This window comes from Piliocolobus tephrosceles, chromosome 17, assembly GCF_002776525.5.
Source record: "Piliocolobus tephrosceles isolate RC106 chromosome 17, ASM277652v3, whole genome shotgun sequence".
Taxonomy (NCBI): Eukaryota; Metazoa; Chordata; class Mammalia; order Primates; family Cercopithecidae; genus Piliocolobus; species Piliocolobus tephrosceles.
The window spans coordinates 14,289,487-14,301,972 of NC_045450.1; the positions used below are offsets into that span (position 1 = coordinate 14,289,487).

Below are 12,486 nucleotides of genomic sequence, written 5' to 3' on the forward strand. Positions count from 1 at the left end.
TAAAGAAATAGAATAGTCAAAAAGAGGAACAGGCCGGGCACAGTGGCTCACACCTGTAATCCCAACACTTGGGGAGGCCAAGGCGGGCAGATCATGAGATCAGGAGATCAAGACCATTCTGGCCAACATGGTGAAACCCCATCTCTACTAAAAATACAAAAAAATTAGCTGGATGTGGTGGTGCACACCTGTAATCCCAGCTACTCGGGAGGCTGAGGCAGGAGAATCCCTTGAACTCGGGAAGCAGAGACTGCAGTGAGCCAAGATCGCACTGCCGCACTCCAGCCTGGTGACATCAAGACTCAAAAAAAAAAAAAGGAGGAACAAAGAGTTGGAAGACTAATGCTACCTGATTTCAAGACTTAAGCTACACTGGCCAGGTGCAGTGGCTCACACCTGTAATCCCAGCACTTTGGGAGGCCGAGGCAGGTGGATCACTTGAGGTCAGGAGTTCGAAACCAGCCTGGCCAACATGATGAGACCCCATCTCTACTAAAAATACAAAACAACCGGGCATGGTGGCACGCGCTTCTAATCCCAGCTACTTGGGAGGCTGAGCCAGGAGAACTGCTTGAAGCCAGGAGGTGGAGGTTACAGTGAGCTGAGATCATGCCACTGTACTCTAGCCTAGCCAACACAGCAAGACTCTATCTCAAAAAAAAAAAAAAAAAAAGACTTAAGCTACATTAAGACAGTAAAGATAGACAAATAGATCAATAGGACAAAATGGAGTCAAGAAAGAGACTCAGGCATATATGGACAACTTACAACTTATTTTCAGCAAAGGTGCAAAGGCAATTCAGTGGAGGAAGTATGGTCTATTCAACAAAAGATACTGAAACAAATGGATCTCTATACGCAAAAAAGCGGACTTCAATCCGTAACTCATATCATATACAAAATTTACTCTGAATGAGTCATAGACCTAAATATAAAATCTAAAACTATAAAATTTGTAGAGGAAAACATTTGTGACTGAGTTAGGTAGAGATTTCTTAGCTATAACAAAAAAAGAATGATCCATAAAAGAAAAAGTTAATAATTTGATTTAATCAAAATTTAAAACTTTTGCTCTTTAATGGACACTGTTAAAAGATTAAAAAGAGCCACAGACTGGACAAAATACTTGGAAATCGTATCTGATGCAGGATTTATATTCAGAATCTATCAAGAATCTCACTGGTCTGAGTGCAGTTTACAACCAATTGGTCACAACCAGGTAAGTTTCTTTGTTCCTTCATCCATTCCCACTGCTTTACTTGGCTAGCCTTAAACACAAAAACAAACAAAATTTCACTTTTTTTTTTTTTGAGACAGAGTCTCACTCTGTCGCCCAGGCTGGAGTGCAGTGGCGCAATCTCGGCTCACTGCAAGCTCCGCCTCCCAGGTTCACACCATTCTCCTGCCTCAGCCTCCTGAGTAACTTGGGACTACAGGCGCCCACCACCATGCCCGGCTAATTTTTTGCATTTTTAGTAGAGACGGGGTTTCACCGTGTTAGCCAGGATGATCTCGATCTCCTGACCTCGTGATCCACCCGCCTCGGCCTCCCAAAGTGCTGGGATTACAGGCGTGAGCCACCACGCCCGGCCTAAAATTTCACATTTTAATAATTTAAAATCCCAATGAAAAATGCATGGAACAGAAACTTCACCAAAGACAACAAATGAATGTCAAATAAACAAACACATGAAAAAATGCTCAACATCTTAGTACTAGAGAAATGTAAATTGGCCAGACACAGTGGCTCACATCTGTAATCCCAGCACTGTGGGAGGCCTAGGTAGGCGCATCACCTGAATTCAGGAGTTTGAGACCAGCCTAGCCAACATGGTGAAATCCACTCTTTACTAAAAATACAAAAATTAGCCGGGGGTGGGCGCGGTGGCTCAAGCCTGTAATCCCAGCACTTTGGGAGGCCGAGACGGGCGGATCACAAGGTCAGGAGATCAAGACCATCCTGGCTAACATGGTGAAACCCCGTCTCTACTAAAATACAAAAAACTAGCCGGGCGAGGTGGCGGCACCTGTAGTCCCAGCTACTCGGGAGGCTGAGGCAGGAGAATGGCGTGAACCCGGGAGACGGAGCTTGCAGTGAGCTGAGATCTGGCCACTGCACTCCAGCCTGGGCGACAGAGCGAGACTCCGCCTCAAAAAAAAAACAAACAAAAAATTAGCCGGGGGTGCCAGAGGGCGCCTGTAATCCCAGCTTCTCAGGAGACTGAGGCAGGAGAAACACTTCAACCCAGGAGGCAGAGGTTGCAGTGAACTGAGATCATGCCACTGCACTCCAGCCTGTGCAACAGAGCAAGACTCCGTCAAAAAATAAAAGAGAAATGCAAATTAAAATCACAATGCAATACCACTATAATGCCTATTAGGATGACTAAAAGTAAAAAGACTGAACACACTAAGTGTTGGCGAGGATATGGGGGAACTGAACTCTCCTCCACTGTTAGTGGAAATGTAAAATGGTGCAGCCACTTGGGGAAACAGTTTGTCAGTTTCTTAAAACGATAAACCTATGACCCATGGATTGCATTCCTGTGTATCTGTCTAAAAGCAATGAACACATATGTCTATTCAAAGGTTTATACACAAATGTTCACAGTAGTTTTATTGGTAATAGCCAAAAACCAGAAACAACTCAAAATTCCATACCACTCAACAACAAGAAGGAATGAATTCTTGGTACACAATAATGTACAATACAGATGAGTCTCAGTTATGCTGAGGGAAAGAAGCCAGGAAAAAAGAGCACATACTGTTTGATTCCATGTACATACAATTCCAGGATGTGGGCCAGGTGCAGTGGTTCACACCTGTAATCCCAGCACTTTCAGAGGCTAAGGTGAGCAAATCACCTGAGGTCAGAAGTTTGAGAAAGCCTGACCAACATGGTGAAACCCCATCTCTACTAAAAATACAAAAATTAGTCAGGCATGGTGGCTCATGCTAGTAATTCCAGCACCTTGGCAGGCTGAGACAGGTAGATTACTTGAGATCAGGAGTTTGAGACCAGCCTGGCTAACACAGCAAAATCCCATCTCTACTGAAAATATAAAAATTAGTGGGATGCCTGTAATCCCAGATGCTCAGGAGGCTGAGGCAGGAGAATTGCTTGAACCTGGGAGGCAGAGGTTGCAGCAAGCTGAGATCTTGCCACTGTATTCCAGCCTGGGTGACAGAGCAAGACTCCGTCTCAAAAAGAAATCAAAATTAGTTTGTTAGTGCAAACTAACATATGGTGACAGAAAGCAGAATGGCAGTTGTTGGGGGTGAGAGGGAAGGATAACAAAAGGACATGAAGAAACAACAAAGCAAACAACTCAATTTTGGAGAAAAAAAAGAGAGAGGCCACCTAGATTTCTACAGGTGCTTTTACCTGGATGGAAATAGTACCTTTTATTTGAGATAGGATGAGGTCTGGCTACAGTATTTATACTTTCTCTAAATATTTTCCCTCGAGGTTTATTATTATTATTATTCATTTTTTTAAGACAAGGTCTCTCTCTGTCACCCAGTCTGGAGTGCGGTGGCACCATCATGGCTCACTGCAGCCTCGGCCTCCTGGGCTTCAGTGATCCTCCCACCTCAGCCTCCCAAGTAGCTGGGACTACAGGCACATGCCACCACACCCAGCTAATTTGTGTATTTTTGTAGAGACAAGTTTTCACCACATTGCCCAGGCTGGTCTCAAACTCCTGAGCTCAAGTGCTCCTCCTGCCTTGGCCTTCCAAAGTGCTGGGATTACAGGTGTGAGACACTGTGCCCCACCTATTTTTAAAGATTGCAGAGGATTAAATGATACTAATATACCATAACAAATGGGAAACATGCAGAGGTAAACACCAGAGAAAAGCCATTTAGACTTCCAGGGCAATAAGCTAGCATCCAACAAACAGCTGCAAAGAAAGTGTTGCAAGAATGACAGCATTTTAAGAACCATGAAAAAGAACAACGAGATGTTTCCGATAAAATGTTATTCACGTTTCCATCAAGAAATTCTAATGTGTCCATAATGGATGAAGGAAGAACATAAAGGTCACATTTCATGTTCAACACTTTTACACCTGAGCTTCACAGGGACATTTACAGTTTTACAGCACTCAAGCAAAGCTGCAAGGGAAAAACACAAAAGGTGTGTTTGGCTCAGTAAGTAAATTCATCACACTTTGCTCTCATTTCCTTCCACCCATTTATCTTTTCAAGTTGCCAAGAACAGCACTGGGAATAATCACCTCCCACACCAAAAGCTGAGGAGATGATAATTGGTGTCTGATGACAGGAGATGACATTTTTAAATAGTCACTTTAAACTTCCTAACATAGATCCCATCCTTAACCACATATACACTGCTTGAGTATGGATCTGGAAGGTGGCTCAAGAGTAAGCTTAAGTTCACAAAAACACCGTACTGGTTTAAAACAATTACAACCCAGGCCAGGCACAGTGGCTCACACCTGTAATCCCAGCACTCTGGGAAGCTGAGGTGGGCAAACCACTTGAGGTCAGGAGTGGGAGAGGAGCCTGGCCAACATGGTAAAACCCTGTCTCTACTAAAAATACAAAAATTAGCTGGGCCTGGTGGTGCACGCCTATAATCCCGGCTACTCCGGAGGCTGAGGCAGGAGAATTGCTTGAACCTGGGAAATGGAGATTGCAGTCAGCTGACCTTGCACCACTGCACTCCAGCCTGGGTGACAGAGTGAGACTTTGTCTCTTAAACATTGCAACGCAGAAGATTGTGTCATTTATGTACCAGGGATCTTAAAAGACAAGGTCTAGGAAAAGGTCATTATCAAAATCGCTTCCTGGATAATGTGAGTAAAGGTCTCAGTGTTTGAAATGTATAATATGAATACACATAAAGGGAAATAAATGATTATTTCCTATATTGAAAAATGCATACCATCTATCATTCATCATGTGAGATTCTCCTACTACTTTACAGAAAGTAGCAACATATGTGAAGGAACTAATTTTGGACATTTACATATTGTATCTTACAAGCTCGTAACACTAAAAAGAACCAAAGGAATTTGGTTTGATACCAGTACACTCCAACCCATAACACGCATCTCAAGCAGCTGGGTAAACATTGGCCACGTTGTTACACAAAGGGTGAGGCTGATTATTTCCACCTCCTCTCAACTAACCCCACACAAAGCTAAAAATGAGAGAGACTCGAGCAAAAGCAAACATCGCTCCTGGAGTCCAGTGGGACCGATGGCCAGCTCACTCACCAGTAAGCAGATATTTTTAGCAGATAAGGCTGGTAAAATACAACACAGAGAGGTCATCTTAGGAAAGCAATGGACCTTATATCCATGGCCAAGAACTCCACACGCGTGCATGAGGGACACATGCAACAATGCAAGACAAGCTGTAATGAAGAAAAATTGAAAACAACCTAGGTGGCCAGCAGTAGGGGAATAATAATAATTATTATTATTATTTGAGATAGAGTTTTAATCTTGTCGCCCAGGCTGGAGTGCAGTGGCGTGATCCTGGCTCATCACAACCTCTGCCTCCTGGGTTCAAGCGATTCTCCTGCCTCAGCCTCCCAAATACCTGGGATTACAGGCACGCACCACCACGCCTGGCTATTGCTGTATTTTTAGTAGAGACAGAGTTTCACCATGTTGGGCAGGCTGGTCTCAAACTCCTGACCTCAGGTGATCTGCCCACCTCAGCCTCTCAAAGTGCTGGGACTACAGGAGTGAGCTATAGCATCCCACCGGGAATTATGAAAACTGTGGTGCAGTCACCTAGGGGATGAGAATTCGGCAAATAAGGAATGAGCTAGAGCCACAGGGAATATGGCTGGACCTCCAGTGGTCTGTAGAATCCAAAATATGTACATTAAAAAATGTGTATGGCCGGGCACGGTGGCTCACCCCTGTAATCCCAGCACTTTGGGAGGCCAAGGAGGGTGGATCACCTGAGGTCAGGAGTTCGAGACCAGCCTGGCCAACATGGCGAAACCCCATCTCTACTGAAAATACCAAAATTAGCCAGGCATGGTGACAGGCGCCTGTAATCCCTGCTACTCGGGAGGCTGAGGCAGGGAGAATCACTTGAACCCGGGAGACCGAGGTTGCAGTGAGCCGAGATCGTACCACTGCACTCCAACCTGGGCAACAGAGCGAGACTCTGTCTCAACAACAACAAAAAAGTATACAATATGATACCATTTGTGGGGAGAAAAAAATCCTACCCAAAATTATTTCCTATGGATAAATAGGTATCAACACAAAAGCAAAAGAAAAGATAATGTGATGATTCCAAGTAAACTCCTAACAGTGGTCAACCTTGAAAAAGAGGAGGAGGAAGGAGGGAAGAAGGGAACTTAGAGCTGGGAGGGTGGGGGCCCTCTGCTCCACACAGGAAGAATGATAAGAGAAACAGCAATTTTGTTCTTTCACTGTCTACTGCTTCTTATATAGATCAACCCGTTGTCTACTCTGCATGCTAATGTTGTAGCTCAGATAATCTGGTTGACCTTTTTACAGCTTATCTGGGGGGAAGAAAAGGAAAGGAAAAAAAGAACAAAACTTTTTATTATTCATAGCTGCCAACTTGATCTTGTTCTGGCTCTGGAACGAACCAATTTAAACAGATATTTTCCAAGGTTAGAGAGGTTCAAAGATTGATTTGATGAGGTGATACCAGGGCATCCTGTACAACTGTAATTTCTGCGCAGGAAAAAAATCTACTTTTCGTCCCTGTAACATTTTGTGTGTGGTTGCCATTATTTGTTAAGGGTGTTGAAACAATCATCATCACCTCTCTTTTCAAGCCAGAAGATTTTTGGTTACACAGACCACACATCTCGCCGCATTCTGCCAGTGCTGACACAATTCCCACATGTGGTGGGGATTTTCACTTGGACAGGGTGTTAAAAGGAGGTGAATACAGTTACCATAATCATTCCAACTCCTCCTCCACTGAAAAATCATAGGAAACACACATAATTCAATTCCAAAGAAATGAATTCAGAATTAAAGATTCACAGGCATCAGCATCAAACAATGGGGAAATGAAATATTCATGGATAGGAAGATTCCATACTGTTAAGTCATCAATTTCCCCCAAATTCATCTGTAGATTCAACGCATTCCCCATCAAAATCCCAGAAGGCATTTTATAGAAACTGATGAGCCGATTCCAAGAATTATATGGAAATGCAAAGGATCTATTATAGGCAAAACAATTTTGTAAAAGAAAAACAAAGTGGAAGGATTTACAGCACTTGATTTTGTACCACTATAAATATGCAATAATCAAGACTGGTGGTAATTGCCATAAAGATGGACATATGGATCAACAGAGCAGAATAAAAAGACCAAAAATAGACCACACAGACGCAGTTCATGGAATTTTAACAACGTTACCCAGGCAATTCAATGGTGAGAGGGCAATCATTTCAACAAATGGTGCCGAGGCTGGGCACGGTGGCTCACACCTGTAATCCAAGCACTTTGGGAAACCAAGACAGGAGGAACACTTGAGCCCAGGAATTCAACACCAACCTGGGCAACATAGCAAGATCCCCCCACCTCCCCGACCTCTACAAAAGAATTTGAAAATTAGGGCCAGGAGAGGTGGCTCAGGCCTGTACTCCCAGCACTTTGGGAGGCTGAGGTGGGCGGACCACTTAAGGTCAGGAGTTCAAGACCAGCATGCTCAACATGGTGAAACAGCATCTCTACTAGAAATACAAAAATTAGCTGGCTGTGGTGGCACATGCCTGTAATCTCAGCTACTTAGGAGGCTGAGGCAAGAGAATCCTTGAACCTGGGAGGCAGAGTTTGCAAGTGAGCAGAGATCACATGACTGCACTCCAGCCTGTGTGACAGAGCAAGACTTCATCTCCAAAAAGAAATAAAAATAAAAAATTAGCCAGGTAGGCATAGTGGCATGTGCCTATAGTCCCAACTATTCAGGAGGCTGAGACAGGAGGACCAATTGAGCCCAGGTCTGAAGCAGGAGAATCACTTGAGCCCAGGAGTAAGAGGCTGCAGTGAGCTATGATCGTGCCATTGCACTCCAGTCTGAGTGACAGAGCAAGACCCGGTCTCTTTAAAAAACAAAAAGAGCCCTACCTATCCCTCACAACACAGGGCCCTTGCCTCAAGGAGCTAGGATACTGTAAGTAGCTAAGTATGCTTTCTTTAGATAAAATCTTTATTTAGGGTGTTAGTAAAAAGCCCGCTGTCATGACCTCAGATGACCTAAATATCCAAGCTCAAGGCTTTTTTCTCTTCCACAAGCAAATGAATTTATCCAGGAATACTTTAAAGCAGTGCTTCCCAAAGTGAGGCCCTGGACCAGGGAGCAGCATCACCTGGGAGGTGAGAAAGGCAGCCCCGTGGACCCAGCCCAGACTAACTGAATCAGCCTGCATTTTCATAAAACCTGCAGGTGCCACCCAGCCCCCACCAAGGCTTACCTGAGATAACACAGGTGCCAGCCTCTCACAGGCCAGGAAGACCCTCTGTTGCCCACCCTCACTCTGTGGATGGCACCAGGCACCAGGCACACGAGGTGAGCCAGGATGGAGGAACTGAGGGAAGCCCAGGTCGTCCCTGGAGCCAGGAAGTATCTTGGAGACACTGCCACTGAATTGTTCAGAAACAATTTTTCAGACACCCACAGCTGTAGCTAAACCACTTTAGAGAGATATTGTATCCTCGTGGGGCTCAGGTTAATCAGGCACCATCAGGAAGGGAGAGAGTAAGTAACAAGGCATTCAGCCTTCTAAGACCCTCGGGAGGTCTTTTTGAAAATCTGATAACAGCCGGGCACAGTGGCTCATGCCTGTAATCCCAGCACTTTGGGAGGCTGAGTCAGGTGGGTCACAAGGTCGGAAGCTCGAGACCAGCCTAACATGGCGAAACCCCGTCTCTACTAAAAATACAAAAATTAGCCAGGTGTGGTGGCAGGTGCCTGTAATTTCAACTACTCAGAAGGCGGAGGCCGGAGAATCGCTTGAACCCAGGAGGCAGAGGTTGCAGTGAGCCGAGATTGCACCACTGCACTGCAGCCTGGGCGACAGAGCGAGACCCTGTCTCAAAACAAAAACAAAAACCCTGATAAATTGTGACATCCCTTTTCCAGGAAAGCTACATACGCACTTTATATATACTTTTGGGGGATTCACACATTTCCTGGGCTTGAGTGCATGGGCTCAGGTTAAGAAATTTTTGAGACAGTCTCACTCCGTCTCCGCTCACTGCAACCTCTACTTCCTAGGTTCAAGCGATTGTCTTGCCTCAGCCTCCGGAGCAGCTGGGACTATAGGCGTGTGCCACCACGCCCAGCTAACTTTTTGTATTTTAGAAGAGACTGGGTTTCACCATGTTGCCCAGGCTGGTCTCGAACTACTGAGCTCAGTCTACCCAACTCAGCCTCCCAAAGTTCTAGGATTACAGGCATGAGCCACCGCACCCGGCCTAAGAATTTCAACTTTACAGATAGGCACAGGGAAATAGAGGTGCCAGAAAAAGCCAAAAAAGATTAAAGGCATATATATGTATAGATATATAGATCATATAGATACAAACAAAATATATATCTAAAATAGAAAAGAGTGCCTAAGTTTCAACACAAAGGAAAAGTGGATGCTTATAAATTATTCAGATCTAGGCAACTTAATTATACAGAAGAAACAACAAGATCAAAAGTATTCCATCATGGCACTTGGCTTTGTCACCAGATCAATTCTGACATTTCCTCACTTAAAATATCGCCTTTCTAGTTCCTTGAAACCACCGTCTGCTTCAGCCAACCCTGGTTCCTCGCCCTAGCATTTGCGAGGCCTAGGATTGGGTCACAGTTGTGTGCCATCAGGACCTAATCTGGACAACGGACCCTGTCAGAGGACAGGGAATGTTTGCTTAAAGTTTTTCAGTAAGGGTGAACGATGGCCAATTCCTTATGACTGAGAAATGGAACGTTTTGGCTTAATCACCAAAAGCCTTGCTGAAAGTTCAGCACTGGGACATTTGTTAGTACAGTGGTTGGAGGGTTCCCAGAACCATGTGAAAGGGAATCTTAGACGTTCGACAATACTTGTTGAGGACATACCTTGTGCAGACGCCAGGGCCAGAACAGACAGCTCCACGCTCCAGGTATCTGTGATCTGGGGCTCCTCAGGTCTCCTTTTCACCTCCCAGATAAAAGGGCTTATCAGCCCAACACCTGCCACCTGTGTGGTCTCTTTTAGGGCTTGCAGAGGGTCAGAGGGGCCCCTAGGCCCTGAGGATACAAAGTGCATCCCACCTGCCCATCAAGGTACATACGCCCCTTTTTCGTGTGCTTGGGACACCTGAGGCTTTCAACTGCCTCCCTTCCCTCAGAAGACAAAGATTTTAAAAGTACCCGTTAAAATCCAATTTCCATTCTACCTGCCAGTTAGTTTTGGACTCAGCCCCCATGTGATTTTCCTTCATTTGCTGATTTATTTTCATAAGCCTCTGCCACTTACGGACAGTAATTCCAACAACCCAATAAACACCCACCGCCCGCCCCAACAAAAAACGGGACGGGGACAGTGGAGCCAGTACTATCATCTGCTATTCAGAAGCAATGCTAGGTAGTGCACGTTTTCTGAAAATGTTCTCCAAGTCTTTCTTTTAATTGGGGAGCTACCAGGTGATTTGCACTTAGAGCGCCACAGCACTCCAGGTGCAAGGCCTCAGGGTTCCGGTCCTGATGCCCGGAGGGAAAATTATACCTTTTCTACTCACCTGCCCAAACCTTGACATTTAAAGCATCTCCCTGGTATTTTTCAGCTTCCTATTTGCCTATACACCTGCATGGTAGGCTGTGGACGTTCTTAGTATAGGCCCCTATATACCCTACCGCATCACTGGTACCAGCAGGCAGAGACACAGTAGCGGAATGTTCTGTGCTCAAAATACCTCCAGTCAACCTAATGCCCACCTTACAGCAATAGTTTAAATCAACTGTAGCACAGCCACTCAATGGAAAAGCATGTAGCTACTAGAGACTAAGGTAACCCACCCATGCATAATAATCCCATTATAGTATATACTTTAGTATATATGATTTGCTATTTGTGTTAATATTACACAACACATGCATGAATAATAGAAATTGTTATATTTCTCAAACAATGCTATTAGTTGTGGTGATTAAACTGTATTACCTACCAAGAGCCATTCAATTAACATATCATACATTAATTCATGAAAACTCAAAGTGCAGAGAACAGTAAATCAGTCTGTTTGTGTGGAAATCAAAGGGCATGTCTGAATCTATAAACATGAGCGTGCACATTGAACTGTCAGATGCCTTGGGGCTGACTTAGCCGCCGAGTCAGCAGGTCTGGGCGGGAGAGAAGTTGCATTTCTAACAAAATCCCAGGTGCTGCTGCTGGTCTTGGGACCGGGGATACATCCCGGCTAAACAGGTAAACCGGGGAAAGAAGAAACTTCCGGTTTTTTGTTTGTTTGTTTTATTTTTTTCTTTTCTTTGCGGCAAGGTCTCCCTCTGTCGCCCAGGTTAGTGTACAGTGGCACGATCTCGGCTCCCTGCAGCCCCAAACTCCTGGGCTCAAGCGATTCTTCCGCCCGGGCCTCCCAAAGGCGGAAATTCCAGGAGCTTTTATTTTCTAAATATCACGCCTCCATCCAGCAACCCTGGCTGGGCGTAGGATCCCTGCAAGGCGGCGGTGGACGGCCCGGAGTCGGGCTGATAAGGAAAACTGCCACCATTCCTTGGCTTCCTAGGTGCCTCGCTCTAGAGGGGAAACTGAAGCTCCGAGTCGAGCCTGCCCGTGGCGCCACATCCCTGGCGGGGCTGGGATTCGAACCCGCCTTCTGAGACGCCGGCCGGCGCCCCGCCCGTGGGACCCTCGGGACACCGATCCAGCCGCGCCCCGGCTCCAGAGGTCCCCCAGCCCGCTGCGGGCGACGGAGGACCCCGCGGGCCGCGCCCCCGAGCCCCCGAGCCCCGGAACCCGCCGGCGCGCGCCCGTTGAAGCCCCGCCCCGCCGGCCGCAACGGGGAAGGGGGCGGTGCGCGCTCGTGCCCGCCGGGCGAGCGCACGGGAGCAGCGCCAGGATAGAGGTTCGCGAAGCCGCCATCGTAACGCAGGCGCGGTGGCCAAGTGGTAAGGCGTCGGTCTCGTAAACCGAAGATCACGGGTTCGAACCCCGTCCGTGCCTGGTGTCTCAGCCTTACCCTGTAGGGTGGAGACTTTTTAGGAGTGGTTCGACTCCTGCCGCATTCTGCGAGTAGATCCTTTCCACTGGACTGCAGACCTGACCAACTGTTTTCCTTCAAGGGTTTGGGTTCAAGTTCCCCTCCTTCCCTTGCAGAAGGTAGAAGTCTGGGTGGTCCAGCCTCGGCGCGTCTGGGCCGCAAATCTGGCCGACCCTGGCGATCGGATCCATACACACAGCCACCCCTGGGACGCTTCATCCCCTGGGAGAAGGTGGAGGGCTCCGGGGGTGGG

General features: G+C 46.4%; 1 non-coding gene across 1 annotated transcript; it reads left to right on the forward strand.

Annotated features, from left to right (window-relative positions):
• The first annotated feature begins 12,124 nt into the window (after window positions 1-12,124).
• Window positions 12,125-12,196, forward strand: TRNAT-CGU. The gene has a single exon. It is a non-coding gene; the product is annotated as a tRNA-Thr (tRNA).
• Window positions 12,197-12,486: the final 290 nt, after the last annotated feature.